This window comes from Orcinus orca, chromosome 4, assembly GCF_937001465.1.
Source record: "Orcinus orca chromosome 4, mOrcOrc1.1, whole genome shotgun sequence".
NCBI lineage: Eukaryota > Metazoa > Chordata > Mammalia > Artiodactyla > Delphinidae > Orcinus > Orcinus orca.
Window position 1 is genome coordinate 9,583,421 of NC_064562.1, and position 26,836 is coordinate 9,610,256.

Below are 26,836 nucleotides of genomic sequence, written 5' to 3' on the forward strand. Positions count from 1 at the left end.
GTAATTAAAATAAATGAAACAGGGAATTCCCTGGCTGTCCAGTGGTTAGGACTCTGCACTTCCACTGCAGGGGGCATGGGTTTGATCCCTGGTCGGGGAACTAAGATCCTGCAAGCCGCTTGGCGTGGCCAAAATAAACAACTAAACGAATTTTTTAAATAAAAAAAATGAAACATATTTAAGTATTTGACATAACAATACTGAATAAAGTATTTTAAATTAAATGTGATCATACATTACAGAAAACTTGGAAAATAAGAAGGATCGCCATCCATTGTTTTACCACCTTCATAAAACTATTTTAATTTTTGGTAATTTCATTCAAGATTCTTTTCATATATTTTTTAAAAATTGTGAGCAGAGTATTATAAAACTTCAAATCCTGCGCTTTTCTTTTCCTGCAAAAAGCTTTATTGATTCTATTTGGTCCAAGACTTGGGAGAGGGCTCCAGGGTGTTTAAAAAGCTGTCTAGTGGCTGCAGAGAGGGGCTTCAGGCAGAAGCCCTGACACCAGAGGGGCTCTGGAAGCGCCTAGTCGTGCTTGAGGGTGAGCCTTTCAAAGATACTGGCCCAGCCCAGCCCGGGGACCAGCCAGCCTGCAGAGGTGCTTGCCCATCTTCTTCTTCTTTTTTTTTTTTTTTTTTTTGCGGTAAGCGGGCCTCTCACTGTTGGGGCCCCGCCCGTTGCGGAGCACAGGCTCCGGACGCGCAGGCTCAGCGGCCATGGCTCACGGGCCCAGCCGCTCCGCGGCATGTGGGATCTTCCCAGACCGGGGCACGAACCCGTGTCCCCTGCATCGGCAGGCGGACTCTCAACCACTGCGCCACTACAGAAGGTCTTGCCCACGTTCTTGATGAGCTTTACATGCTCTTCTAGGAAGCGGCTCTCCAGGAAGTCACAGAGGTGGGATCTGCAGGGGCAGAACCCAGGGCCTGCAGGTGGGAAAGGGCCTGGTTCAGGTTCTTCTCTCCGAGAATGGCAGCCTCCACAGCGTCCTGGGTTTTACCCCATTCATCTTGAGACGGCTTCTGCACGTCCTGGAAGAGGGCACAGCCGCCATGCTGTTTTTGCATTTTCAAGAGACGCTTAGGCCCCCGCACTTCTCCTCAGCCTATTCACGGAAAAAGCGGCCCAAGCCCTCCGGAGCCACATCGTCGTGGTTGAAAATAGAAGCCCAGAGCGAGGTAGGTGTCAGAGGCTTGCAGATGTATGTTGACCACGCCGGGGACAGTGGCCTCCACCTTGGTGGAATAATTTTGACGAATCTAGGAGCTTGTGGTTGATCGGTTGTAAGGAGTTAGTCTCAAAAAATGGTGTTGGGGGCTTCCCCGGTGGCTCAGGGTTCGAACCCGTGTCCCCTGCATTGGCAGGCGGATTCTTAACCACTGCGCCACCAGGGAAACCCTACATACACTCTTAACAGACGTGACCAGATTGTCACAAAACTGGAGTTGTAATAATTTGCTCTATTGATACTGCTGACTGAACAGTCCAGAAATACTGGCATGGCTGATCCAGCTCCCCTCTCTTATTCATCACCGCATTTCTCAGTTACTTCACAACTCCCTATCAGAACGAGAAAGAAACTTCACTAATGAACTTAGATGGAAACATTCATCCTCACTGGCTTATGAACTAAGAGTTTGTTTTGCTCTTTTTTAAAGTTCAGATTTTTATCTCATGAAAATTCTCATGATAGATAAGTGTCTGCCCCAGAGCTATTTTAATGATAGCACGAATAGATGGTGTAAGGGCTAGATGTGTATTTTTCCTTGGTGAATGTGCAATGCGTAGCAGGCTATGGATGAAATAATAGCTCTGGGAATCATAACTTGAAAAAAGAGTCCACATCCCTGAATGCTCAGGTTATTCCGTATCTGTACCACAAGCTCCTGCAGAAGCTGAAGTAATTCTTCCAAGCTTCTGGGGACGCTCTTTGGCAAGGTGCTTTCCGGGTGTTCTCCGTCTAAGTTTTCTTGAGATGTTTCTCCTCCTGATTAACGGTTGGACGTGTTTTGCTCTTTCAGAAGCGGGGGTGTGTATCAGTAAGGGGAAAGAGGTGTGAAGAGCTGAATCCAGGCCAAGGAAAACTCGGGTTTCCTCACTACTCCTCACTTTCCTTACTTGCTCTCATCCATTTCCATGTTTCCTGCTTGTCACAGACGGCTGCCAAATTCAGATCTCTGGCACAGACCTCTCTGAGCTCCAGACCCACAAATACAACTGACTTCTTAACATCGCCAAGTGGAGATGTCTCAGAATACCTTAAATTCGTGGCCTTCTTTCCCAAGCCCAGGTTGGCTCCTCTTCCTGTGTTCTCTGCGTCAGAGAATGACACGATCATCCATCCAGTTACACAAGCCAGGCACCTGTGGATCGTCCTTGACACGTGACTCTTCGTACCTTCTTATCACTTCTCACCCACTTTCTCTCCAAAGTGTATCTCAGACACATCCACTCTGTCCTCCTCCAGGGCCATCTCCCCAGTCTTGCTACCATCACGTCTTGCTCTTGCCCAGACAACAGCATTTATGTCCTAACTGGTTTCTCAGTAGCCACTCTTCCCATCCTTTCAACTAGTTCTCATGCTACAGTTCAAGTGATTGTTTTGAAATGCAAATACATTCACATTACCACACACACACACACACACACACACACAGCTTTCCTCCTTCAATAACACTTCAGTGACTTCTTTTTTCTCTTATCATAAAAATAAAAAAATTTAACTAGGCCTGTGCATCACTGCATGTCTGGTCCTATCCTACTTCTCCAAACTAATCTTATTTCTGCTCTACCACTTACTAACTCTGTAACCTTGGATTGGTTCCTTCTCGGTGCCTCAGTTTTTTCATCTCTGAAATGGGAATAATGGTAGTATCTTTCACTTGGGACTGTTGTGCGGACCGATGTAAAGTGCTTAGATATTACTAATAGGTACTCCACAAATGTTAGCTCTCATTAGCACGTCTTAGCTCTCTTCAGTCCCTCTAATGTTTTTTCTCAAGGGTGCCGTACTTCCTTCCATCATAGGACCTCTGTATGGCCTGCAAAGCCTGAAACATCTACTATCTGGCCCCTCAATACACAGAAGTTTACTGACACCTGACCTAGGCAATTGATGTACTCTTATTGCTATTAAATGGACAGGTAACTATTAGAAAATACATATATTTTAGGGTAGGAGAGGGAAAAAAATCAATAGCTAAGAAATTTGGGGTAGCATTGAAGGCCGTATTAGAAAAGTACATGTATTGATTACTCCCTCTGTATAAAAATAAATTTGATGTTCCAATTTTAATAACTATCAGCATAGCTATAATATGCGGGGTGATGGGAAGATAGGTTCTTTGGACAGGTTGCAGTTAGGAAAAAAAACCTTTGTTTCTTTAAGACTAAGGACGGAAACCTTCGAGTCAAGTTCAGCTTACTCCTTCCTTCTTCGTGTCTCCCCTACCCACAGGGCTTTCAGCTGCCTGGGGATCGCCAGGCGACTAGCTGCTACTTTGCATACCAGGCTAAAAGAAGCAGGGACTCTGAGAAGGAGGGTTATCTGGTGTAAGTGAGCAAGCCGACTGACTTATGACTCATTCTTGGCAGAATCAGCAAGAGGGTACTGGATTGCAGACGGATTGCCTCAGCCCTGAACAGAAAGGCACGCGTGATAACAGAATCAAGGAAAATGTCAAAGAAGAAAAGACAGTTTTACAGCTAAACAGACAAATAATCGATTGCCTTTTCTGTGTCTCTAGAGTTGGCTGTTGTGATTAAAGTTACCCTTGAAAGAAGAGAGCAGTTAACTTAGGATTTTGCAGGAAATAAAGAATTTCAAGAGGAAGGAAAACTGAGTGTACAGGAAGACCAATCAACAGGTCAAGGGGAGCAGCTGTGAGAATTTTCACATTTTGGACAGTGTCCTTTTCGTTTAAGGGAGAAGTTTCTTTACTCACTGTTAGTAGCAGTAATGCCCTAGATGTAAAAGAGAGCAATCCTCCTTTCCCTTTGCACCATGCATTCTACTGGATCTGTTCAGTCAGCCATTGGGTAGGGATGCGGTGCCCGTTCTCACCTAAGCGCTGAGCATCCTCAGTAGCAAAGCAGACAGAAATCCTGCTTTTGTGGAGCGTGCAATTGCGCGGGAGACGAGGACACCATAAACCCAGAAAATCATTATATTCTATAATATTTAGAGGCCGAGAGATGCAATGTAAAAAATAAAGCAGGGAGGGGTTGGGGTGAAAGGGTGGGTCTAGCCTTAAAAAGTGTGGTCAGGAGAGGCCACTCTGAGAAGGTGACACGTGAGCAAAGTCTCGAAGGAGGCGAGACACGAGCCCCGTGCATGTCAGGGACAAGGACTCCAGGCAGAGGGACCGAGGGTGCAAAGATTCTGAGATGATGCGTGCTTGGCATTGTGAAGGGACTGTAAGGAATCCCAGTGGTTTCAGGGAAGCAAGCAAGGAAGCAGTTAGGAATAGTATTTGAGAGTTGAGGGGCTGGTGGCTGGACTGTAGAGCCTTATAAGTTTTGGCTTTAACTTTGGGTGAAATGGGTGAAATTCTCTTCTTTAAAGTGGAGATCTGAGACCTCAGATCTGAAATCTACTCCTAAGTCTCCATACGTTCTGCCACCCTGTTTCGTCCCTAACCATCCCAACCCTCTCCAGAATATCACCGTGACCCCAGGGCCAAGGTTAGGGATGAGGGAAGCACTTGCTCCCCATGTAAAGTTTAAGGGGGCACCAGCTCTCTCAATACTTACTAATTTTCCTTCTGCCTGAGTCTCTGATATGGTACAATGCACCACTGTTATTGATCCTATCTTTATATAAATATTGTTATTTTGTTCGTCGTGAGTCATTTTGTTTTCTTTTTTAAGATTGTAAATTAATTTTATTATCTTGTGTGATGTTTAAATTTATGTGTCAACTTGGCTGGGCCACGGTGCCCAGACGTTGATCAAACGTTAATCTAGGCACTTCTGCGAGGCTGTTTTTGGATGAGATTAACATTTTTTTTTGAGTTTTATTTTTTATACAGCAGGTTTTTATCAGTTATCTATTTTATACATATTGGTGTATATACATCAATCCCAATCTCCCAATTCATCCCACTCCCCTCAACCCCCCCACTTTCCCCCCTTGGTGTCCATACGTTTGTTCTCCACATCTGTGTCTCTATTTCTACCTTGCAAACCAGTTCATCTGTACCATTTTTCTAGATTCCACATATATGCATCAACATGCGGTATTCGTTTTTCTCTTTCTGACTTACGTCACTCTGCATGAGAGTCTCTAGATCCATCCACATCTCTACAAATGACCCAATTTCGTTCCTTTTTATGGCTGAGTAATATTCCATTGTATATATGTACCACATTTTCTTTATCCATTCGTCTGTTGATGGGCATTTAGGTTGCTTCCATGACCTGGCTGGTGTAAATAGTGCTGCAATGAACATTGGGGTGCATGTGTCTTTTTGAATTATAGTTTTCTCTGGGTATATGCCCAGTAGTGGGATTGCTGGGTCATATGGTAATTCTAGTTTTAGTTTTTTAAGGAACCTCCATACTGTTCTCCATAGTGGCTGTATCAATTTACATTCCCACCAACAGTGCAAGAGGGTTCCCTTTTCTCCACACCCTCTCCAGCATTTATTGTTTGTAGATTTTCTGATGATGCCCATTCTAAAAGGTGTGAGGTGATACCTCATTGTAGTTTTGATTGGCATTTCTCTAATAATTAGTGATGTTGAGCAGCTTTTCATGTGCCTCTTGGCTATCTGTATATCTTCTTTGGAGAAACGTCTGTTTAGGTCTTCTGCCCATTTTTGGATTGGGCTGTTTGTTTATCTGATATTGAGCTGCAAGAGCTGTTTATACATTTTAGAGATTAATCCTTTGTCCGTTGACTCATTTGCAAGTATTTTCTCCCATTCTGAGGGTTGTCTTTTTCTCTTGTTTATAGTTTCCTTTGCTGTGCAAAAGCTTTTAAGTTTCATTAGGTCCCATTTGTTTATTTTTGGTTTTACTTCCATTACTCTGGGAGGTGGATCAAAAAAGATCTTGCTGTGGTTTATGTCAAAGACTGTTTTCCTATGTTTTCCTCTGAGAGTTATATAGTGTCCGGTCTTACATTTAGGTCTGTAATCCATTTTGAGTTTATTTTTGTGTATGGTGTTAGGAAGTGTTCTAATTTCATTCTTTTACATGTAGCTGTCCAGTTTTTCCAGCACCACTTATTGAAGAGGTTGTCTTTTCTCCATTGTATATCCTTGCCTCCTTTGTCATAGATTAGTTGACCATAGGTGCATGGGTTTATCGCTGGGCTTTCTATCCTGTTCCATTTATCTACATTTCTGTTTTTTGTGCCAGTACCATATTGTCTTGATTACTGTAGCTTTGTAGTATAGTCTGAAGTCAGGGAGTCTGATTCCTCCAGCTCTGTTTTTTCCCTCAATATTGCCTTGTCTATTTGGGGTCTTTTGTGTCTCCATACAAATTTTAAGAATTTTTTGTTCTATTTCTGTGAAAAATGCCATTGGTAATTTCATAGGGACTGCATTGAATCTGTAGATTGCTTTGGGTAGAAGAGTCATTTTCACAATATTGATTCTTCCGATCCAAGAACATGGTCTGTCTCTCCATCTGTTTGTGTCATCTTTGATTTCTTTTTTTCAGTGTCCTATAGTTTTCTGAGTACAGGTCTTTTACCTCCTTGGTAGGTTTATTCCTAGGTATTTTATTCTTTTTGTTGCAGTGGTGAATGGGATTGTTTCCTTAATTTCTCTTTCTGATCTTTCGTTGTTAGTGTATAGGAATGAAAGAGATTTCTGTGCGCACAGAAGATAAACAAAATTGATAAACCTTTATCAATGGTTTTCATTCCACAGGCTGCAGGATTATAGTTATTCTTGCTTCTGCTCTGTCATGGGTCTTTGTCATTATTTTTGATTTTTAAAAATACTGCATTAAAATGTTATTTGATTGGCTGAGTGTTTTCGGCACCCCTTCCCCTTAAATGTTGTGGCCAAAGAGAGTGCCTCACGCACCTTGTCCTAGTCCCCACCCTGATGCTCTCTCTTATCCCTGTTTCCCCAGTGTCAGTCTAAACCAGGGGTTTGCAAACAGTTTCGGCTATGGCTAGACAGTAAATGTCGTAGCCTTTTCAAGCTATACAGTCTCTGTCACACTCTGCCACTGGAACACAAAAGCAGCCATAGACAATAAGCAAACAAGTGAGAGTGATGATGTTCCAATAAAACTTTATTAATAGACACTGAAATTTGAATTTCATATAATTTCCTTTTTTGTGTTTTATCTCATCTGTTTTACTTAATCTAGAAGCTTGATCAGATTTAAGTTAAATTTTCTTAAGTTATAATTATTATTTTACTTATTTTTAATTTTAATTTTTTAAAAATTTTAATTGAAATATAGTTGATTTAATTTCATATAATTTTCATATGTCACAAAATATTATTCTTCCTTAGATTTTTTTCCCCCCCAATCATTTAAAAATGTAAAATTCATTCTCAGCTCACAGGCCGTACAAAAACAGGGGGCAGAGCAGGTTGGGAAGCCTTGAACTGTAGGGTCGATGCCCTGAGGAGGCTCTTTTAAAAGTACTGTTTTCTCAGGACTTCCCTGGTGGTCCAGTGGTTAAGACTCTGTGCTTCCAATGCAGGGAGCATGAGTTTGATCCCTGGTTGGGGAACTAAGATCCCAGATGTGGCTTGGCCAAAAAAGTAAAATAAAATAAAAAATAAAAGTACTGTTTTCTCACCTCTTGTGGTTGCTCAAGCACCTCCAGGTTTACTACATTCAGTGTAGACTTTCAGGGCCTCTGTGTTTGGCCCACGCTTTCTGCTGAAACTTGTTTTCCTCTCCTCCCACAAATATGCACAGACTCACCGTCCCCTAAACACACCAGGTTCATCGTTAGCTACTTGCTTTTTTTTTTTAAGATGTTGGGGGTAGGAGTTTATTAATTAATTAATTAATTTTTGCTGTGTTGGGTCTTCGTTTCTGTGCGAGGGCTTTCTCTAGTTGTGGCAAGCGGGGTCCACTCTTCATCGGGGTGCGCGGGCCTCTCACTATCGCGGCCTCTCTTGTTACGGAGCACGGGCTCCAGACACGCAGGCTCAGTAGCTGTGGCTCACGGGCTCAGTTGCTCCGCAGCATGTGGGATCCTCCCAGACCAGGGCTCGAACCCGTGTCCCCTGCATTAGCAGGCAGACTCTCAACCACTGCGCCACCAGGGAAGCCCGCTACCTGCTTTTGACCTTGTTTCTTTTTCTGTCTAGAATCTGCCCTACCTTCTCTCTCCAGCATCCCTGCAAGGTCATTCTTCCTTCCTGACTCCACTGGCCAGGTGTGGCCTCCTCTTTTCCTCTGAATTCCTACCACAGGTGTCAGTAATAACCCTTTTAGTTTTTAATTCTAGCTTCTCCTTGTTTTTCTCTGTTTTATATGTGTACGTATTCTGTTGCAGATGATATTCCTTATCCTCTGTAAATCCTTCCGAGTGCCTAGTCCAGAGCTGAGAATATGATGGAAGCTTCATACTCAGGAACTGACTAACTCTATCTAGTATGAGTATGTCTTCTCTTACAATCAGCCTTCAAATAGTCAAACAGGACTGATGACATTCTTAGGACGGGCCCCCTGAACCTGAGGGAGGTAATCGTTTTGATGGGATGTACAGATTATCTATGCTCTCTTGCCTCCTTTACCCTGTGATTAGCGGCATTTTTGTGCCACGTGATTGCTAAGATTGTTATCCCACTGCCTTTGCATGTACTTCCGTCATACCCCCTACTTTTTCCTGATTCATCAATTTACTAGAAGAAACCCTCGGGTTAAACAGAGACCTGTTTGACCTCTTTCCATTAATAGAAGAGGAAAAAGGAATGGTCATTGATTAAACACCTACTAAGGTAGCAAGCAGTCTGCTAGGGATCTTACATAAGACTCTTGTGATTTTCAGATGAGGGGACTGAGCTTCAGAAAAGTTCACAAACTCATCTGAGCCTAAGTGGTGGAAATAAAACGAAACATACAGGAGGTAACTGGAAAGGAATTTATAGGAGTTTAACCTCATTGGTAAGACTGAGGCATCAGGGACTTCCCTGGTGGCGCAGTGGATAAGACTCCGTGCTCCCAATGCAGGGGCCCCGGGTTCAATCTCTGGTTAGGCAACTAGATCCCACGTGCATGCCGCAACTAAGAGTTTGCATTCCACAACTAAGGAGCCCGCCTGCCACAACTAAGGAGCCCACCTGCCACAACTAAGGAGCCCACGTACTACAACTAAGGAGCCGGTGAGCTGCAACTAAGACCTGCTGCAACCAAATAAATAAATATTTTAAAAAAAGACTGAGGCATCAGCTCTCTTTCTGTACTTGCCTCATCTCTGTATCTCACCTTCCCACCCTCACTCCTCCCAAACTGTCTAATATTCATGCTGCATTGATGAGATAATGTGTAAAGCTCATAGCAGCGTCTGACACATGACACTCACTCCAAAGGTGTTCTGTTTTCTTTCTCTTAAATCTCTTCTACTTCTATCCCCCAACCTCTACAGGCCACTTTAAAATTGAATGGCTATTGTATATCTATACCTACATTGTATTTCATTTTATGATTTATCAAATTACATTAAGGTAGGAAATCAGAAAGGTAAATATTCAAACGCCTGAACTCCAGAGCATGTAACCTAGGACCTGGTATTTGTGGTCAGTGCGTGGCAAATTCTTGTTGACCTAAATTGACATTGGAGTAATTTCTCTAGATTTAAATATAAAATAATCAGGTCACACATTTGGCTGAAATCTTGGTGCTCCTGTGTTCCATTCCTTTCAATGGTTCCCCATTGCTTAGTAGAATTCATTTTGAGGGCCTGGCCTCCCAAGCCTGCCGTGGTCTCCTGTCTTTCTACCCGGTTACCTGTACTTCCATATCCATTCCAGGCCCCAGGCAAATTGGCCTAGTCAAACTCCTCAGACAGATGGGTTTAAAGATCTCTGGCATTTTTGACTTTAAAACTTGACTGTTATTTAGGAAACCACTCTACATATTTCACCTTACCTGTGTCTCTTTGTTCATGCCAAGTCTCCACTTCAGACTCCTTTGCATCCATTTCTATAAGTTGAAATTCTCCACATTCTTTATGGTACTATGCAGTGGCAACATCCTCCATGAAACTCACCCTGACTTCCTTGGCCAAAGAGATCCTTTCCCTCTCTGAGTGCCTATAACCCTTTGTCTGCTCCCAACCATGATTCTCTTCATATATACCCTTTATTATAGTTACTAATGTACATGTCTCATCTGGTCTGTGACAGTTAATCATCTTGGGGCACAAATTCCATGAAGTTTCTCAAGTGGTGCGTTGTATAAGTGGGGTACTCAGTAAATGGAAATTAAATGAATGAATGGAAAGTGAACACAAGAACAATGTAGGGAGTCCGCCCTCCTTTTAGGACTTTATCAACCACTTATAACGAATACTTCCTTAACTAGAGAGTGTTTTTTTTTTTTTTTTCTCATTAGGTAGGAAACAATTTCTTTTCGATGGAGTGTGAAATTTGGAAGGAAATATTTTAAAGTTCTACTTGGGAGTTGAGAAAATGAGAAGTGTCAATGTGTTTATTACTGGAAGTGTTGCAATAAGAAAGCAAAGTTATACCATTGTATTGTCAACTCATCCACCACAAGAATATTTTAATTCATATCACTACGCCTAAAAGAGAAGAAAGTGATGCATAAATAATAACGAGGCACCTGCTTCAAACTTGTGGGTCTTAGAAGAAATAATCCTCAGCTTCTGATGTAGCAACCTAAGGAGATACAAACCTACTTCTGATGCCAAGGGCATGGGGGAAAATATTTTAAGTAAACTGAGCTCTGATCACAAGGTGGGCAACAGTGGTTACATATCTCTTTTTAAAAAATGTATGTATTCATTGTTTCTTCCAGTTTTATTGAGATATCATTGACATACAACACTGTATACGTTTAAGGTGTACAGCATAATGATTATTTTTAAATCTCTATTTTTAAACTATTTTTTAAAATTTATTTATTTATTTATTTTTGGCTGCATTGGGTCTTCATTGCTGCACGTGGGCTTTCTCTAGTTGTGGCGAGCAGGGGCTATTCTTCTCATTGCGGTGGCTCCTCTTGTGCCGGAGCACGGGCTCTAGGCATGCAGGCTTCAGTAGTTGTGGCTCACGGTCTCTAGAGCGCAGGCTCAGTAGTTGTGGTGCAGGGGCTTAGTTGCTCCACAGCATGTGGGATCTTCCCGGACCAGCGCTCGAACCCGTGTCCCCTGCATTGGGAGGTGGATTCTTAACTACTGCGCCACCAGGGAAGCCCCAGCATAATGATTTGATTTACATACATCATGAAGTGATTATCACAATAAGTTTAGAGAACAACCATTATCTCATATAGATACAAATTAAAGAAATAGAAAAATAATTTTTTAATTAAAAAAATTGTTTTTCTTGTGCTGAGAACTCTTAGGATTTACTCTTAAGAATTTTCATATATAATGTACAGCAGTGTTAATTATATTTATCATGTTGTACATGTTGTAAATAAGTACATTCCTAGTACTTATTTATCTTATAACTGGAAATTTGTACCTTTCGACTGCCTTCATCCAGTTCTCCCTGACTACTCCCTGCCTCTGGTAACCACAAATCTGATCTCTTTTTTTTTTTTTTTTTTTTGTGGTACGCGGGCCTCTCACTGTTGTGGCCTCTCCCGTTGCAGAGCACAGGTTCCGGACGCGCAGGCTCAGCGGCCATGGCTCAAGGGCCCAGCCACTCTGCGGCATGTGGGATCTTCCCGGACCGGGGCACAAACCCTCGTCCCCTGCATCGGCAGGCAGACTCCCAACCCCTGCGCCACCAGGGAAGCCCTGATCTCTTTTACTATGAGATTGTTTATTTGTTTGTTTTTGAAGTACAGTTGACCTACACTACTATGTTAGTTCCTGTTATTACAACGTAGTGATTTGATGTTTCTATACATTTCAAACAGATCACCACAATAAGACTAGTTATAGTATGTCCCTGTACAAAGATATTACATAGTTACTGACTATAGTCCCTTGCACATTTCGTACCCAAGACTCGTTTATTTTGCAGCTGGAAGTTCGTACGTCATAATCTCTCTCACCTATTTCTTTCCTCCTCCAACCACCTTCCCCTCTAGTAACCACCTGTTTGTTCTCTTTATCTATCTCTATTTCTGCTTTGTTATGTTTGTTCATTTGTTTTGTTTTGTTTTTTTGATTCCACATATAAGTGAAATCATACAGCATTTTTCTTTCTCTGTCTTATTTCATGTAGCATAATATCCTCCAGGTCCATGCATCTTGTCACAGATGTCAAGATTTCATTCTTTTGAATGGTTGAGTAATATTCTATTGTATTCCAGTGTAACGCATCTTCTTGATCCATTCATCTATTGATGGGTACTGTGGTTGATTCCATATCTTGGCTGTTATAAAGAATGCTGCAGTGAACATAGGGGTACATATATCTTTTGGAATTAGTGCTTTTTTTTTTTTGGAATTAGTGCTTTTGTTTTATTTGGATAAATATCCAGGAGTAGATATGTTGGATCATATGGTAGTTCTATTTTTAATTTATTTTAATTAAATTTTTTTTGGCTGTGCCACTTGCTTATGGAGTCTTAGTTCCCCCACCAGGGATCAAGCCCATGCCCCTTGCAGTGGAAGCATGGAGTCCTAACCACTGGAATGCCGGGGAATTCCCGCTTTTTAATTTTTTGAGATATCTCCATACTGTTTTCCATGGTGGCTGTACCAATTTACATTCCCACCAACATGCACAAGACATCCCTTTTCTCTACATTCTCTCCAACTCTGACTATTTGTTGTCTTTTGGATAATGGCCATTCTGACAAGTGTGAGGTGATAGCTCATTGTGGTTTTGGTTTGCATTCCCCTGATGATTAGTGATTTTGAGCATCTTTGTGTGTGTGTGTTAGCCATCTCTATGTCTTCTTGGAAAAATATCTGTTCAGATCCTCTGCACATTCTTTTTTTAATAAATTTATTTATTTACTTATTTATTTTTGGCTGTGTTGGGTCTTCATTGCTGCGCATGGGATTTCTCTAGTTGTGGCAAGCGGGGGCTACTCTTCGTTGCGGTGCCCGGGCTTCTCCTTGCGGTGGCTTCTCTTGTTGAGGAGCATGGGCTCTCGGCACGCGGGCTTCAGTAGTTGTGGCACACGGGCTCAGTAGTTGTGGCTCACGGGCTCCAGAGGTGAGGTTCAGTAGTTGTGGCACATGGGCTTAGTTGCCCCGCGGCATGTGGGATCTTCCCAGACCAGGGCTCGAACCCGTGTCCCCTGCATTGGCAGGCGGATTCTTAACCACTGCGCCACCAGGGAAGTCCCTCTGCCCATTTTTTAATCAGGTTGTTTGTTTTTTTGATATTGCTTTGTATGTGTTTGTATATTTTGAATACTATCAGATTTTCATTTGCAAATATATCAGATATATCATTTACAAATATCTTCTTCCATTCAGTAGGTTGTCTTTTTGTTTTGTTCATGGTTTCCTTTTCTGTGCAAAAACTTTTAATTCAAACAGGTCCCATTTGTTTATTTTTGCTTTTGTTTCATTTACCTTAGGAGACAGATCCAAAAAAATATTGCTACAATTTATGTCAAAGAGTGTTCTTCCGGGACTTCCCTGGTGGCGCAGTGCTTAAAAATCCGCCTGCCAATGCAGGGGACACAGGTTCAAGCCCTGGTCTGGGAAGATCCCACATGCCTCGGAGCAACTAAGCCCGTGCGCCACAACTACTGAGCCTGTGCTCTAGAGCCTGCGAGCCACAACTACTGAGCCCATGTGCCTCAACTACTGAAGCCCACGTGCCTAGAGCCCGTGCTCCACAACAAGAGAAGCCACAACAATGAGAAGCCCACACACCACAATGAGGAATAGCCCCCACTCACCACAACTAGAGAAAGCCCACGCAAAGCAATGAAGACCCAATGCAGCCAAAACTCAATCAATCAATCAATTAATTAATTTTAAAAAAAAAAGGGCTTCCCTGGTGGCTCAGTGGTTGAGAGTCCGCCTGCCGATGCAGGGGACACGGGTTCGTGCCCTGGTCCAGGAAGATCCCACATGCCGCGGAGCGGCTAGGCCTGTGAGCCATGACCACTGAGCCTGCACGTCCGGAGCCTGTGCTCCGCAATGGGAGAAGCCACAACAGTGAGAGGCCCGCGTACCGCAAAAAAAAAAAAGAGTGTTCTTCCTATGTTTTCTTCTAGAATTTTTATGGTTTCTGGTCTTACATTTAGGTCTTTAATCCATTTTGAGTTTATTTTTGTATATATATCGTGTTAGAAAATGTTCTAATTTCATCCTGTACCTGTAGCTGTCCAGTTTTCCTGGCACCACTTATTGAAGAGACTGTCTTTTCTCCGTTGTATATTCTTGCCTCCTTTGTCATAGATTAATTAACCATAAGTGTGTGGATTTATTTCTGGGCTCTCTATTCTGCTCCATTGATTTATTTGTTTTCATCCCAGTACCATGCTGTTTTGATTACTGTAGCTTTGTAGTACAGTCTGAAGTCAGGGAGCATGACCCCTGCAGCTCTGTTCTTCTTTCTCAAGATTGCTTTGACTATTACAGGTCTTTTTTGTTTCCACACAAATTTTAGAATTATTTATTCTAGTTCTGTGAAAAATGCCATTAATATTTTGATAGGGATCATATTTAATCTATAAATTGCCTTGGGTAGTATAGTAATTTTAACAATATTAACTCTTCCAATCCATGGACACAGTATAACTTTCCATTTGTTTGTGTTGTCTTTAATTTGTTTCATCAGTGTCTTATGGTTTTCTGAGTACAGGTCTTTTACCTCCTTAGTTAGATTTATTCTTAGGTGTTTTATTCTTTTTGATGTGATGGTAAATGGGATTATTTTCTTAATTTCTCTTTCTGATAGTTCATTGTTAGTGTGTAGAAATGCAACAGATTTCTGTATATTAATTTTGTATCCTGAAGCTTTACCAAATTCATTGATGAGCTTTTGTAGTTTTTTGGTGGTGCCATTAGGATTTTCTATAGAATCATATCATCTCCAGGCAGTGACAGTTTTACTTCTTCCTTTTCATTTTGGATTCCTTTTATTTCTTTTTCTTCTCTGATTGCTGTGGCTAGGACTTCCAATACTAAGCTGAATAAAAGTGATGAGAGTGGGCATCCTTGTCCTGTTCCTGATCTTAGAGGAAAAGCTTTCAGCTTTTCACCATTAAGTATGTTGTTAGCTGTGGGCTTATCATATATGGCCTTTATTATGATGAGATGAGTTCCTAACTCTTTGTTGAGAGTTTTTTTAAATCATAAATGGATGTTGAATTTTGTCATAAGCTTTTTCTGCTCTGTGGAGATGATCATATGGTTGTTATTCTTCAACTTGTTAATTTGATGTATCACATTGATTGATTTGCAGATATTGAACCATCCTTATATCCCTGGGATAAATCCCACTTGATCATGGTGTATAATCCTTTTATTTTTATTTTATTTTATTTTGGCCGTGCCACGTGGCTTGCAGGATCTTAGTTCCCTGACCAAGGATTGAACCTGGGCCACGGCAGTGAAAATGCCGAGTCCTAAACACTGGACCGCCAGGGAATTCCTATAATCCTTTTAATGTATTTGTTTTTGTTGAAGATTTTTGCATCTAGGTTCATCAGTCATGTTGGCCTGTAATTTTCTTTTTTTGTGGTATCTTTGTCTGGTTTCGATATCAGGGTGCTACTGGCCTCATGGCATGAGTTCAGAAGTATTCCTTCCTCTGCAATTTTTTGGAATAGTTTGAAAAGGGTAGGTGTTAACTCTTCTCTAAATGTTTGGTAGAATTCACCTGTGAGGGTATCTGGTCCTCGACTTCTGTTTGTTCGGAGTTTTAAAATTACTGATTCAATTGCATTGCTGGTAATTGGTCTTTTTATACTTTGTATTTCTTCCTGGTTAGTTCTTGGGAGACTGTACATTTCTAGGAATTTGTCCATTTCTTCTAGGTTATCCATTTTATTGGCATATAATTGTTCATCATAATCTCTTATGATCCTTTGTATTTCTGTGATGTTGGTTGTAACTTCTCCTTTTTCATTTGATTTTATTGAAATCTTTTTTTTTTTGAGGATTCTGGCTAAAGGTTTAACATTTTTTTTTTTATCTTTTAAAAGAACTAGTTCTTAGTTTCATTGACCTTTTCTATTTTTTTAAGTCTCTATTTCATTTATTTCTGCTCTGACCTTTTTTTTTAAAATATTTATTTATTTGGCTGCACTGGGTCTTAGGTGCAGCATGTGGGATCTTTAATGGCAGCATGCGGGAACTTTCATTTTATTTTTTATTAATTTTTATTGGCATATGGTTGCTTTACAATGTTGTGTTAGCCTCCACTGCACAACAAAATGAATCAGCCATACACATACAGATATCCCCTCCCTTTTGGACTTCCCTCCCATTTAGGTTACCATAGTGCATTAGGTAGAGTTCCCTGTGTTATGCAGTATGTTCCCATCAGTTGTCTATTTTATACATAGTATCAATAATGTTTATGTGTGAACCCCAGTCTCCCAGTTCCTCCCACCCCACCCCTTTCCCCCTTGGTATCCATACATTTGTTCTCGACATTTGTGCCTCTATTTCTGCTTTACAAATAATATCATCTATACCATTTTTCTGGATTCCACATATATGCGTTATTATACGATATTTGCTTATCTCTTTCTGACTTACTTCACTCTGTATGATAGTCTCTAGGTCCATCCACATCTCTACAAATGATCCAATTTCGTTCCTTTTTATGGCTGAGTAATATTCCATTGTATATATGTACCAAATCTTCTTTACCCATTCCTAAATGTCGATGGACATTTAGGTTGCTTCCATGTCCTGGCTGTTGTAAATAGTGCTGCTATGAACATTGGGGTGCATGTGTTTTTTTGAATTATGCTTTTCTCTGCGTATATGCCCAGTAGTGGGATCGTTGGGTCATATGGTAGTTCTATTTTTAGTTTTTTAAGGAACCTCCATACTGTTTTCCTTAGTGGCTGAATCAACTTACATTCCCACCAGCAGTGTATGAGGGTTCCCTTTTCTCCACACCCTCTCCCACATTTATATTTTTTGATGATAGCCATTCTGACTGGTGTGAAATGATACCTCATTGTAGTTTTGATTTTCATTTCTCTAATAATTAGTGATGGTGAACATCTTTTCATGTGTTTGTTGGCCATCTGTATGTCTTCTTTGGAGAAATGTCTATGTAGGTCTTCCACCCTTTCTCTGATTGGGTTGTTTGTTTTCTTGATATTGAGCTGTATGAGCTGCTTGTATATTTTGGAGATTAATCCTTTGTCAGCTGCTTCATTTGAAAATATTTTCTCCCATTCTGAGGGTTGTCTTTTTGTCTTGTTTATGGTTTCATTTGCTGTGCAAAAGGTTTTAAGTTTCAGTAGGTCCCATTTGTTTATTTATTTATTTTTATCTCATCAGAAAAATCTTTATTGAGAAGGTACCAAGCTCACAGTTTTTCCAATATTCTAATTTTTGCTTGAAACTCTAATTTTATCACTGACAACAAATACTGTCCATGGTTTTCCCTGAAGTGACAGTCTCACTTTGTTTATTTTCAAAACAATATCTGCCACAAGCCTGATTTTGAATAACCATGGTTTATAAGTCAGTTCTTCTTTCAAGTAAAAATATTCCATGAATAAAGTAGTTAATTCAGTTTGCACATCATACAGTTGCTTAATTGCTGTTCCTCAAGACAGTCTTCAAACTTGGGTATCCAAGAAATGTTTTTAATTGTACTTATCATTTTATGACACAGAATTTTTTTTTAAATTTACTTAAGGGTAGAAACTTAAAACTTTATTACTTTTATTGCTTCATCAAAAACATAGTGATAAAAACTAGTACAGTTGGGTATTATCATCTTGATTTGTGGTAAGGCAATAGCAATTTTACTCACCATTTTTTAAAATCTTTTTTATTTTTTAACACCTTTATTGGAGTATAATTGCTTTACAATGCTGTGTTAGTTTCTGCTGTATAACAAAGTGAATCAGCTATATGTATACATATATCCCCATATCCCTTCCCTCTTGCGTCTCCCTCCCATCCTCCCTATCCCACTCCTCTAGCTGGTCACAGAGCACTGAGATGATCTCCCTATGTGATGCAGCTGCTTCCCACTAGCTATTTATTTTATATTTGGTAGTGTATATATGTCAGTGCTACTCTCTCACTTTGTCCCAGCTTTAAAAATATGGAATGATTCATGAATTTGCATGTCATCCTTGTGCAGGGGCCATGCTAATCTTCTCTGTATCATTCCAATTTTAGTGTATGTGCTGCTGAAGTGAGCACCCATTTGCTTATTTTTGTTTTTATTTCTATTACTCTAGGAGGTGGGTCAAAAAAGATCTTGCTGTGATTTATGTCAAAGAGTGTTCTTCCTGTGTTTTCCTCTAAGAGTTTTATAGTGTCTAGTCTTACATTTTGGTTTTTAATCCATTTTGAGTTTATTTTTGTGTATGGTGTTAGGGAGTGTTCTAATTTCATTCTTTTACATGTAGCTGTTCAGTTTTCCCAGCACCACTTATTGAAGAGCCTGTATTTTCTGCATTGTGTATTTTTGCCTCCTTTGTCATAGATTAGGTGACCATAGGTGCGTGGGTTTATCTCTGGGTTTTCTATCCTGTTCCAATGATCTATATTTCTGTTTTTGTGCCAGTACCGTACTGCCTTGATTATTGTAGCTTTTTAGTATAGTCTGAAGTCTGCGAGCCTGATTGCTCCAGCTCCATTTTTCTTTCTCAGGACTGCTTTGGCTATTCGGGGTTTTTTGTGTTTCCATACAAATTGTAAAATTTTTTTTCTAGTTCTATGGAAAATGCCATTGGTAATTTGATAGAGATTGCATTAAATCTGTAGATTGCTTTGTGTAGTATAGTCATTTTCACAATGTTGATTCATCTTTGATTTCTTTCATCAGTGTTTTATAGTTTTCTGAGCACAGGTCTTTTGCCTTAGGTATTTTATTCTTTTAATTGTTTTAATTGTGGCATGTGGGATCTTTTAGTTGTGACATGTGGGATCTAGTTCCCTGACCAGGGATCGACCCTGGGCACCCTTCATTGGGAGCATGGAGTGTTAACCACTGGATCACCGTGAAGTCCCTCTGCTCTGAAATTTATGATTTCTTTCCTTCTACTAATTTTGGGTTTTGTTTGTTCTTCTTTTTCTAATTCCTTTAGATGTAAGGTTAGGTTGTTTCTTTGAGATTTTTTTCTTGTTTCCTGAGGTAGGCTTATATCACTTTAAACTTTCCTCTTAGGACAACTTTTGCTGTGTCCCATAGTTTTTGGATCATTGTGTATTTGTTTCCTTTCATCTCCAGGTATTTTTAAGTTTTTTCCTCGATTTCTTCAGTGATCCGTTGGTTGTTTAGTAGCTTCTTGCTTAGACTCCACGAGTTTGTGTTTTTTTCAGTTTTTTCCTAGTAGTTGATTTCTAGTCTCATAATCTGTGGTCGGAAAAGATGCTTGATATGATTTCAATTTCCTTAAATTTACCGAGACTTGTTTTATAGCCTAGTATGTGATCTATCCTGGAGAATGTTCCATGTGCACTCACAAAGAATGTGTATTCTGCTGTTTTTGGATGGAATGTTCTATATATCAATTAAGTCCATTTGGTTTAATGTGTCATTTAAGGCCTGTATTTCATTATTGATTTTATATCTGGATGATATGTGCATTGATGTAAGTGGGGTATTAAAGTCCCCTACTATTATTGTGTTACTGTCAATTTTTCCTTTTATGTCTGTTAATATTTGCTTTATAAATTTAAGTGCTCCTATGTTGGGTCCATATGTATTTACAATTGTTTTATCTTCTTCTTGGATTGATTCCTTGATCATTATATAATATCCTTCTTTGTCTTTTGTAACATTCCTTATTTTAACGTCTGTTTGTCTCATGTAAGTATTGCTACCCTGGCTTTCTCTTTATTTCCATTTGCATAGACTACCTTTTGTCCAATCCCCTCACACTCAGTCTGTGTGTGTCTTTAGATCTGAAGTGAGTCTCTTGTGGGCAGCATAAATATGGGTCTTGTTTTTGTATCCATTCAGCCACTCTGTGTCTTTTGATTGGAGCCTTTAGTCCATTTACATTTAAAGTAATTGTTGATATGTGTGTACTTATTGGCATTTTGTTAATTGGTTTTGTAGTTCTTTTTTGCTCCTTTCTTCTTTTTTTCTCTTCCCCTGTGATTTGATGATTATCTTCAGTGTTATGTTTGGATTCCTTTCTCTTTTTTTGTGTGTGTGTCTATTATAGATGTTTTTGTTTTGTGGTCATATAGTAATTTATATATATGTGATTATTAGTAATCTATCTATATGTGATTATTTTAAGTTGCTGATATCTTAATTTCTAATTTTAAAAACTCTTCATTTTTACTCTCCTTTCCTTATGATTACTATTTCTGACATCATATTTTACTGAATTTCTATATTCTGATTTGACTTTTCCTGCATATTATAAACTAGTAATAGTTAAGGACACTAGTGTGAAAAAATTCTCATAAAACTTTCATGACACAATGATGAGCTCTCCTGATGAAATCTATAATGGGAACAGCGTTCTATTTTGACTTGGCTATATTACTTTATCTTTTCCTTCCAAACTTTCATTATTGACACAGGGCTGGAGGGAGTGGGAAGGAAGAAAATGTCTGAAAATGGAGTATTTACCTGAAAAGCAACATTTCAAACAAGAAGAGATGGAGATAGTTAAATGATAAACTTAAGATCACTGCCCACTCTGTAGCACAAAGGCTGGAGAATAAGTTTATATAAGTTCTAGAAAATAAATGTTTTTGAATAGTCTGAGTTATTAAACGGTGACACCAGTGCCAACTTCATAATTTGTGGGGCCTAGTGCAAAATGAAAATTCAGAGCCACTTGTTCAAAGACTAGGAAAAAAAGGTTAATTAAAGGTATAAAGTATCTTTTCCTTTCAAGGGTAAAAATTTTAATTTTTGAGGAACTTCATACTGCTCATTTTCAGAGTCACATTAGAAAGCAAAATATTGTTCTCCCTTCATCCTAGAAATTAATAAGAAGGGCATACGTTTTTTTGAAAGAAAAATCACAACTGTTGGAAGTTTACCACCAGCATCTAAAATGAACAAAAGAGAGAAAAAACATTTACTATGTATTTCAGATTTCTTTGGTGGGGGAGGTCTTCCCATGTGGTATTAATACTTCTTTCAGTTCCTATTACCAAAATAGTAAAAGCAGGAAAAAATAGAAACCTAGTGGTTTTGTTTTTTGGGGTTTTTTTGGCGGTACGCGGGCCTCTCACTGTTGTGGCCTCTCCCATTGTGGAGCACAGGCTCCGGACACGTAGGCTCAGCGGCCATGGCTCACGGGCCTAGCTGCTCCACGGCATGTGGGATCTTCCCGGACCGGGGCACGAACCCATGTCCCCTGCATCGGCAGGTGGACTCTCAACCACTGCACCACCAGGGAAGCCCAAACCTAGTGGTTTTTGCTGAAACCGACGAGGTTGCTCTCTTGGTCTGTGCAGACACTCCCAGTGTCTCAGCTTGCTGGAAGAAATTTGCTGACATTTTCCTTTTGTAGTTGTTTGTTTGGTGAAGAATAATAGTAAACATTCTAACATCCACATCTTGGTGATTAGTCTTCCACATTATTGCTTGGTTGTTTGGTGTTGGTGAGGTCATCTTCCACAGTCTTTTTCATTTTGTCATGGTGTTTTTATTTGCTTAATGTTATTCAAAAAAATATATATATATAATTTTAAATTATTAGCATGAATTCTACCGTTCACCTTTACATTGTGCAACACCAGTTTTAAATGCAAATACAAACATTTAACTTGTATGCAAAATCATAAAAATTATGCACTTTATATTTTGTAGCTCTTATTTATAAGTGTGTTTCATCCTTATCAGAATAGTGGAAACACTGCCCCAAATTAACTCAACTGTTTTATTCCACTTCTTGATTCCCACGTGTTCTACCAACACTCTAATTTTGGCCTAATGATAAGGAAGGACTGGAAGGAAAAGGAATTATGGGTTGCCCTATCTTTTCTTTTCTTTCATAATTTAAACGCTTTATTAAATAATGCAGTTTCACTTTCCCCACATTGACTCTTTTCTTAATTTATTAGTTTCCCCAGTTACTTAGCTTTCAAGTGAACCCTCAAATCCCAGGAAAGACTTTATGAGCTGAAGTTTATCTAAATAAATTAGGGCTATAAATGAAAAAATTAGTCACTGAGAATCTCTAAAAATAATAAACTTCCTCCTCTACCACTCTTGAGACTAGATGGAAGCTTAACATATTCACAACTTAACCAGCTTAACAAAGTGACCCTCAAAATTATACTGGAAACCTTTTTTTTTAGTTTTGAAAGAATATAATATTTGATATTTCAGTGAAAGTATTAAAGTATTCATTATGGGGAAAATCAAATTTTGTTGGACTTTTCACATTTTTTTAATTAAAAAAATTTGTTATTGAAGTATAATTGATTTACAGTACTGTGTTAATTTCAGGTTTACAACACAGCGATTCAGTTATACATACATATATATGTGTATATATATATGCATACATATATATTTTTTCAGAATATTTTCCCTTATAGATTATTATAAAATATTGAATATAATTCCCTGTGCTATACAGTAGGTCCTTGTTGGTTATCTATTTTATATATAGTAGTATGTATATGTTAATCCCAAACTCCTAATTTATCCCTCTCCTCACACCCCTTTCCCCTTTAGTAACCATAAGTTAGTTTTCTATGTTGTGAGTTTCTTTCTGTTTTGGAAATAAGTTCATTTGTATGGTTTTTTTTTAGATTCCATACATAAGCAATATCATACAATAGTTGTCTTTCTCTGTCTGGCTTACTTCACTTAATATGATAATCTCTAGATCCATCCATGTTGCTGCAAATGGCATTATTTCATTTTTCATGGCTGAGTAATATTACACTGTGTGTGTGTGTGCGTGTGTGTGTGTGTGTGTATAAAACATCTTCTTTATCCATTCCTCTGTTGATGGACATTTAGGTTGCTTCCATGTCTTGGCTATTGTAAACAGTGCTGCAGTGAACACTGGGGTATACATGTACCTTTTCAAATTATGGTTTTCTCCAGATATATGCACAGGAGTAGGATTGCAGGATCACATGGTAGCTCTATTTTTAGTTTTTTAAGGAACTTCCATACTGTTCTCCACAGTGACTCCTTTTCTTTCTATATCAGCATTTTCAGCATAAGTGGTTGCCTAACACTGAGAACTAATGGGAGTGAGGAATGGTGTGGTAGGGTTTCTTGCTCCTTTGTGTTTCTTCGAATGCCATTGCCTTCCTTCTGTGTTGGAAGCCCAGTTCTTGTTCAAAAAGAAAGTGTGGGCTCTAGGGGCTATCAGTGTCCCTACTTATTACTCAGTCGTAGATGTAACATGCTTACCTTATACTAGCTTTGAGTCTCATTGAACTCCCGCACATCACGGACCCAATGGGATTTTGTGCTCATGGGGCATCTTGAACACTATATGTGAACAGGGTGGCAAGAAATAGCAGACCTATTGCATGTATCTCCCCTGCTCACTTGCATATTCCAGTGTTACATCAGACTGCACTTATAAAACACAAGTTCAAAGGTAAAGTTGTTAAAATTTTTAAGACAGAACATTAAACTAAGTGCAGGGCCTTCTGAGAGCAGGACCCTCTCAGTGTACAACACTGGTCACACACCCATGAAGCTGCCTTGTCTGCTGTATATGTTTGGACCAAACATCTCAAATTCCTTGCTGGTTGTAGAGAGACTGCTCATTGCCACCTAATAATCCTCTCCTTCCTCCTTGGTAACAAAATGCCAATTTTATTTGGAGTTGTAAGATGCTCAGCTAAAAACTACATTTTCCAGCATCTTATGCATCTATTTATAAACAAGTTTTGGTTAATCAGATGTATGCAGAAGTCTTGCATGGGATTTGGGGGATAGCAGTCTCCTTCCTACTTTCCAGCTGCTTAGAATAGAGTTGTGATAGCTAGAACTCCAGCAGTCACCTTGGAACATGAGGCGACCTTGAAGGTGGAAGTTGGGTTCGCAGATGAAACGCATAGAAGGTGCCTGAGTCCCTGAAAAACCATGGAGTGCCACAGGAGCCCTTGGCTGCATATCTCAGGACTTTTTATGTGTGAGAGAAATAAACTTGTATCTTGTTACATCACTGTTATTTGGCATTTTAATTATATGCAGGCGAAACTAATCCTAATTTACAAGGAAAGCTTCACTGGTTCTCATAGGTTAACCAATTAAGTTAAGCAGTGTTTTAAAGACAAACCTAGGGCAGTCCTCAATTTGTTATTGCGTAACATGTTTAGAATACCCTGGCTTGAGTGGCAACGATTTCTAGGATTCAGAGGCACTTTTCCTCTTTCTTCCCAGTTCAGGACTGTTTTGGAGCTCTGAGATTGCAGGTAGACTCCAGATAAACGCAGTGTTACAATGTAAGGCATTATGGCAGTGATATACGTGAGAGTAGGGTTTTGTCATTTTTTTTCTAGTAATTTAAATACCAACACCTTACAATGAGCATGGGAAAGAAAATTATAAACATCCTTGTGGATATTTATAAGATTACCTATAGAAAAGAGATGTCAACCGTTATTACTTTGCCAACCATAAAAAATAGATGAACGTGTTGCCCAAGAGTAGAGGATCAGGTTGGCTAATACTGCCACCTAGAGATAAAATTCAAAACTACTACCTCTTATCTCTAAGGAGCCTGAAAGGTTAGGGTTTGAGCAGGCGGTTTCTTCTCCCACTGACTAGTACTGGCTCTCCTAATTGTCTTGTCCATTTGTGAAGAGTCACTGGATGACATTTTCCAGGGAGCCTCCCGGAGGTAGCTGGGATGGCAGCTAGAGTGTGATCATAAACCAAGCTAATACATGGGGTGCAGTCCATTTTCCATTTATCTGTCCCGTCTAAGGGCTGTCCTGGCTAAGTAGCATGGAGATGGGCTTTGAACTCAGAAGCATTGTGGGTTAAACAGAAGTGGGTCTAGGAAGACGATGGCAGAGGATAGCAATGGAAATGCTATACCCTTCCCTCTTCTCAGATGTCCTTCCAGCTGATCCTCAAGGATTGACCTCAGGCCCATTTCCCCTCCTCCTACCTGGTTTATTCTGCTTCCCTCAACCCCATGTGTTCCATGATGACCTTTTGTAAGCTCATCCTCTCTTTCTTCCCCTTCCTAACATCCTTCTCACGTCACTCTGAGTCAGTGCTGTTTGGTGGAAAGAGGGTGGAGAAGGAGGCAAAGGTTGGGCAAAGGTGAAATAACATAGCCATACAGAGTGAAATCATGGGAGTGTGTACATACTGAGGTCATCATTTGTTGTGGGAGCCCAGAAGGGGGTATTTGATGTTGTGGAGTCCAAGAAGAACTTCACAGAGATGAAGCATTTAAGACATACTATTTCTGTAAACAAATGGAGAGGAGGAAATTCCTCTTCTCAAGTGAACAAAGGGATGGATTTGGAAAAAATCAGGGAGGAAAAGGCAAGTTGTTCGTTGTGACAGTAGACAGAGAGAGAGAGAGAACAAGATATGTCTGTAATTGCTGCTGAAATGCAGCTGGAAACATCAAACAAGCAGATCATGGAGGGCCTTAAATTATACACAAAGGATTTTGTGTGTACTATTTCTGTAGCAATAGGCCAACAACGATTAGAACAGTTAAGTGACATGATCAGAACTGTGTTTTCTGCAGATAACTCTTAGGAGAAAGTAAAAGATTGATTAGAGATGCCAGATATTAGAGATACAGACATGTGAGATGTTATTGCAAAAGAACTGAACCAGGGTAGGAGTGGTGGAGATATAAAGTGGATAGAAAATATGACTCTGATATGAGCTTACATCCTTCAGCGACTAATTGATTCGGGGAGGATTTTGCAATGGGGAGAGAATATACGATGAATTGGAATTATCTAGATGGAAGGGTTGTGAGGATGCGCCATTAACCCAAAGGGGGCCCGAGAGGAGAGGTCAGGGGCTCAAAAGTGTGCAAAAATTATTATAACAAACCTCAATTAAATGGACTTGTGATACCAGAAGGGGGAGCTCTCAAGCCCTGGACAATAGCAGAGCCCAGCAGGAAGAAAAAGGACTTCTCTGGCAAGGACTCAGCCAATGAAAAGCCATGGACTCTTAGCTTACTACGGTCCTCCCAACTTCCTTTTCCCTCTATAAAAGTGTTCTCCTTCTCTTGCCATGGGGGGATTTGCACATGGCTCACCATGATTGCAGACCCCAGACTGCAATTCTTCACTGATCCCAAACAAACCCACCTTTGCTGGAGAAATATATGGCATTCTATTTGTTAAAGGTCAACAGGTATGTTATAGTAGAAATTAAATAGGCTTTCTAGTCAAATTAGTCAATGTTAAAATCCTGCCACTTATATGCACGTATCGTCAAACAAGTTAGCAAAACTCTCTGAGCCTTGATTCCTCACCTACAAAATGGGAATGATAATACTGCTTCGTTTCTGTGATGGATGTAGAGGATCCTTGCTTATCTCCTTGGCATCCATCCCCCACTTCTTCCAGCAATATGCCCAGCTTTCACTGGGGAATCTGCTTACTCTGCACTCTCAGAACGTGTGCTCATGAGAGATTCTTGCAGGCAGA

At 39.9% G+C, this 26,836-nt stretch overlaps 1 non-coding gene across 1 annotated transcript; it reads right to left on the reverse strand.

The window, feature by feature from the left end:
- Window positions 1-18,341: 18,341 nt before the first annotated feature.
- Window positions 18,342-18,448, reverse strand: LOC117200052 (U6 spliceosomal RNA). Its single transcript, XR_004481481.1, has one exon. It is a non-coding gene; the product is annotated as a U6 spliceosomal RNA (small nuclear RNA).
- Window positions 18,449-26,836: the final 8,388 nt, after the last annotated feature.